Source organism: Pyrus communis, chromosome 5 (assembly GCF_963583255.1).
Source record: "Pyrus communis chromosome 5, drPyrComm1.1, whole genome shotgun sequence".
NCBI lineage: Eukaryota > Viridiplantae > Streptophyta > Magnoliopsida > Rosales > Rosaceae > Pyrus > Pyrus communis.
This window is the reverse complement of record NC_084807.1, coordinates 152,189-158,298: the sequence shown is the minus strand read 5'-3', so window position 1 is coordinate 158,298 and position 6,110 is coordinate 152,189.

Sequence of the window (6,110 nt, the reverse complement as noted above, 5' to 3'; positions counted from 1 at the left end):
TCTTTCTCTTATTCTAAGCATAATAAAAGAAAAAAATGTCTTTTATTGGTGGCTGACAACGGGTAGGGGAAGGGGGAATGTATGTTTTGTGGTTTTTGTGGGGGGGGGGGGGGCGCCCAAAGCGTATGTGGTGTTTTTTATGGTTTTATAGTTTATTCTTTGGTCTCAATTATTAAGTAAGGTTAGTAGATGATTTTTGATTAAAATGTAAAAATTCGAAGTTCTTTTTATTAATGGAATATGCTTGTATTGGATTGCCTTCGGGTTTTCTATTTCTTGTATTAGTTTTTTATTTGATGAAAGTAAATTTAGTTTGACAAAAAAAAAAAAAAAAGAAGAGTATAAAAAGGAATCCAATCCCCGCACCGTGCGAGTTCTTCTCAATGAATTAATGGATGATAACGCTTCCAACTGAAAGCATGAAAGTCACCTACCCTCAGTCTGAGAGAAAAAGGTGACCAAGCAGAAAATTCAAAAGAGAAAGTGACTGATCAAATCAAGAAAAGGTATGGCGAGGCCACAACCACTGTTGATGTGAGCATATAAGAAAATAAACATATAAACCAATAAATAAATAATGCATATATGGTGCGACCTCCCATCACCTTTTGAATTCCTCGGCAGAAGTATACTTACGATGATGTGTTGGTTCAAAATGGAATTAAGTTTTATTCGACCGGCACTGCAGAGTGCGGAGACATTTCACCTTTTCTTTTCAGATCCTTTGGAACTACTCTCTCACCAATTGCTCAATCGCTAAGCAATCCGGCCTTGCTCCTACTAAAAATTATTAAAGTAGAAGCTACAACCACAACATTTTTCTTGCAATTGTTTTATCATGTCATATATTCCTTGCACTCGCAGAGAAGATCATGAGATCATACCCCCAAAAAAAAAAAAAAAAAACAAACAAAGATAGAACATGTGCTGATATGCACTTGATCCGCATCATTCAGCAAAACAATGGGAAAGGGGAGCGAGTGCAGTATCAACAAACGCTGTTTTGATATTACAATGTCAAGGAGGACTAGAAAGTCGTCTTTTAATCATAATGTCAAAGGAGGAATTAGCAACCCTGCTCCCGCTCCCGCTCCCGCTCCTGCTTCCGCTCCGGCTCCCGCTCCCGCTCCTGCTCCCGCTCCCGCTCCCGCTCTTGCTCTTAAAAGTTTTCGGGATGGAAATGGAGATGGAGAAGATCAGAGTTCGCCTTTGCTCTCGCCCTCCAAAGAGAATGGTTCTGACCGTAAAATCTTGAAGCAATTGATCAATGGGGATGAAAAAGCAAAGCTGGTCATCAAGTCAGGTAAGGAAGGGAGCACTGGAAGAAGTTCACTTGGCCAACACTTCACTGAAGAAGGAAACAGGAAACACCTTCAACTGGTCAAGAAGCAGCAAAAGGCAGAAGAGAGTTTGCAAGGAGGAGTGAAGTTGAAAAAACTGGTGAGTCGTTGTGCCAAAGTTTTAGGCCATTTGGTTAAAGTCAGGAGCGACCCAACCCTTAGAGAGCCCAGGAAGCTTAAGGCCGCCGTTCCTCGGATAACTATGTAATATTGTAAGCAATAAGTTTCTTGCTTGTTTGTTTCTACATATCAAACTACAACACTTTATTTGCTTTGCCTTCACATCATGTATACAGCATAAGTGTTCTGTGTATAAACATATATTCGAATTCGAGTATGCGATACTTACGAAGATATGTTTAGTCTCAGTTGTTTACTATTATATATATAATTGACAAGTCGAAATTCACATACCCAGCTAATTCGATTATTAGATCTATTGTTTGAAATCCTCTGTCATGTACTGTCTTCTATAGCATCTCCTCAAGAGCTCATCCCTTGAGATTTTAGAAAACGACACTACCTATTAATTACCTACACAAAACAAAATTAATGTGCAAGGAAATCAAAATTTGTTTTTCTAAGTCAATTGGGGAGGGGGAGGATCAAACTCTCACCTTGTGACTTGTCCCAAATATGAGAGAAATACCACTGAGTCATGAGGTTAGGTCATAACATGTACTCGTTATTTTTCCTTTTAATAGCTAATAAAATTTCATTGAGTTCTCATTTTAGGTTTACGTTAGCTAGAATCAGAACATGAAGTGTTAATTAATGTATTTATTTTTTTATTAGTGACATATTATTTAATTTATAAATTTAATATATCTAGCTTTACTTGTATAATTACGAGAGATTGGTAAATGAGAAAGAGTACTCTGGTCGGCCGAACAAAAGTAAAATTGATGACACTTTGCCAGATGCCAACTTCTTGATTTCCTTTTTCTGCACTTCAACATTATCACCTTTCCTTGGACATTTTGAAATCTGTTCCAACCCAAACGTATGCGACATATACCTATAAACATACATATATACTTTTATTATAAAGGCAATGATATATATAATATATGTGTGTATGAAGTTTAAAGTTCGACATTAAAAAGTTAAAAAGCCTTGCATATATAGGTTATAAGAAATTAAGTATTATGTTCAACTGCTAATGGTAATTGTATAGTAGTTGTAGTAGTAGTACAACTGACTTCACGAGTAGACTCTTACCGTCATGACACTGTAAGAAGGGTGTGTGGTAAGACCAACCACCTTCAGCGTCTGCACACATGCAAATATGGTATATATGGAACGAAATAAATTTGGTATACAACATTAAAAAACATATATACAAGATATGATTTTAGTTAAAGTTCGTTACCTGTTCATTTGGGTGAATTCTTCTGATTTCATCGTCGTTGATCAATAAAATAGGAATTTTTTTTATCCACTTGGAGGCCCAACTTTTTATAAAATTTGCGCACATTTTCAATAAGATGTTTGCATTTACTTGGATGCAAGATAGCAGTAGAAAAACATTCCGAGCAAAGCTGCTGGTTATTTCCAAGATTTACATATTCATTCTGCCCTGTTGTCTGACAAATTAATGAAACTTCCATCATCGGCCTCATTAGAAGTAATATTGTAGTTTTATAGTTGGGCTTATATATGTTTGCATTAATAAATGAAAAATGAAAAATTAGATGGACTTGAAACAAAACATTGAAGATGGTAAAGCACTTACAATTGTACCAGATGTGTTGCAGACATTGCATAAAAAGTAATTTGGCCTCCACTGATCACCAAGAAATAAGCCAGTATTTTCCATCAAGTTGAACTGTAGCATGTAGCACGCATGGTTAGTCAGAAACAGAGGCTAAGAGCTACTAGCTACATAAGTGATGCTTTCTAATTAGTAGGAAATTATTTCTCACCAAATACTAATTAATATAATAAGGAAATTAACGCCCTCAAAATATTTATATTGTTGCATTCATATTTAGAATAGGAATGTGATTGTGTAAATCTTAGTGTATCTAGGGATATTTTGGAATATTCTCCTTAGTAGGTATTATCATATTAAAGTTGTAATCCTATTAAGGTATGGATTTAATATATCCTACTACTATAAATAAAGGCACAATGGAGTAATACAAGACACACCTTACAATTAAATCTCTCTCTTCTCTGGTCCTAAATACAGTTCAGTCAAATAGGGCTACAACATATACATATATGAAACCTTTTTTTTTGTGTGTGATAGTAAGATAATCAGGCCCCTTTTGGGGCCCTGTGCAAATTTAATAAAAAAGTCCCATGTATTAAAAAATAATAATAATTTTTTTTAACAATATATTCATGCAAAATTCAATCATCAATATTCAAACTTAATGCAAATAATCATCTTACTCTTACTGATTGTATAAATTCTTATTGCCATGAATTTATGATAAAAGCTTCATCCATTAAAAAAGGGGGCACGACTAAAGTGATACACAAGTTGGTTTTTATTGCTAGAGAAAAAAAAAAGTAATACACAATTTTTTTCTTACTGTTAGAGAAAAAAGAAAAATTGAAATATTAAGTGTGTGTGTGTATTGGCTGTGCTTAATCAATTGTAATCCAGATCAATAAAAAAACAAAATTTATTAAAAAATTATACTCATATTTAATATGTAAGACCATAACCGTATACGCATTTACCCATAACCGCATACCCGTTTACCCATTTTTAACCCGTTTACTTTTTTTTTTTTTTTTTTTTTACCCGTCTACCTATTTTTTTAACAACTTGAAAATTAAAAAGAAATTTGTCATAATTTTCTTTTTCTAATAATTAAATACCGTTATAAGTACATTTAACATGTATTTTTGTATTAATGGCAATATTATTTATGAATATATACGATGTCTCCCAATTATTTGACGGTCAATATATTACAAGAATCATGCATGGTTGTAGGTTAATTAATATTCTTGTATACATATATATATATATATATATATATATATTTATATGTAAGTACACATCAGTTTGCTAATAAGCTAATTTGATAAATATTTGGATTTTTATTTAGAAACATATGTTCATCGATCGAAGCCATTTAATCGATTTCTAATTTTTGGGTCAAATATTTATTGAAAACTCGAGGCCAATTAAATATATATACATATATATATATATATATATATATATCAATGTTCTAAAAATCGGCCTAGGCAACCGCCTAAGCGTTGGGCGGTGGGCTTCCGTGGCAATTTTGGGCAAATCGCTCAATAAAACAGAGAGGGTTTAGGCGGCCGACTAGGCGGTGTTAGGCGATGCTAGGCGGCATGGTGGGCGGTTCCTCGTCTCTCTGCTCTGTGTCTGTGCAAATTGCAAACCCAGAACATCTAGATGTCTCTCGTCGTGCTGCATCTCAGATTTGACCAGTGTTGCAAACCCCAGACTTTTGTGCATGAAAACAAAGAAGTGTGGTGGTGGATAGAGGGAGATGTGCGGTGGAGAGATGAAGGGATTGAGGGAGTTATTTTAATTTGGAGGGATAGAGGGAGATATTTTCAATGTTTGATTTGTGGGTTTTCAGGAAAGAAGAACATTGAGGGATAGAAATGGAGAAGATGAGGTAAAGGAGAAAAGTCTGAAAAGATGAAGAAGAAAAAGATGGAGCGGAGAGATAGAATGGGCAATAGGGAAACTTGGGAAAATCGAAAAGTCTGACTCTGAAAAGATGCTTAGTTTGGCATGGTGAAGTCCACCAACCTCTGCCTTTTCACAAAATAAAGGGGTAAACAATAATTACCCACTATCCCCTAATAAATAAATTATATAAAATATTTAGATAATATTTTATTATTTGTTCTTTTTAAAACAACACCATATTACACTCTTGCATTATATTATTTTTCTTTTTATGATCATAATAAGATCAGCTTATATTATACTCTTATGTTTAGATACGTTTTTTTTTTTAAATAACGTATTCCTCAATATTTAATCATCTACTATAAAATAAATTTAACTAATTTATATGGTATATAATATATTTATTCCAAGATATACAAGAATATTTTTTTGTAAATGTAAATATGCATTTATTTACAAAATATATAAGAAATTTACCTAAATCCACCTAGGCCGCCTAGGCGCTAAGCGCTAGCCCACCGCTTGAGTAGCGCCTAGCATTTTTTAGAACCTTGATATATACATAGGTACGCATCAGTCGACAATAACATGTTTCTAAAAGCTTAAGGTAATCATCTATATATATAAAGTGAGAAGGATAAAAATGTGAAACATTGAAATACCAAAAATTGTCCTTCAAGAATTCTAAAAATTACAATTGAACCATAAGAATTTAAAGTAATTCACCACATTTTAATTTTGAATGAATTTTAAATTTAAAACTTTAATTAAAAAAAACTCCCATGTTAGTGGGTGGTTTCATGGTTTTGCTTTTTTTTTTTTTTTTTATAATAATTTTTTAATAAAAATATAAAATAGTTATTTAAAAAAAATTAAAAGACATAATCTAATATAAAAAGGCCAATTGTCACACACGAATGTGTGTGGCAAGAGACTAGTTATCTTGAATTGGCCAAAGCTCCAAAGACTCCAAAACAAAACTGTCAAACACTCTAATGCTTTAGCACATTCAATCACATATATTAAACATTGGCTCGTTCTATCAACTATATTTTTCTTTTAAGTGAGGCATATATATATATATATATATATATATATATATATATATATATATATATATATAACCACGGTTA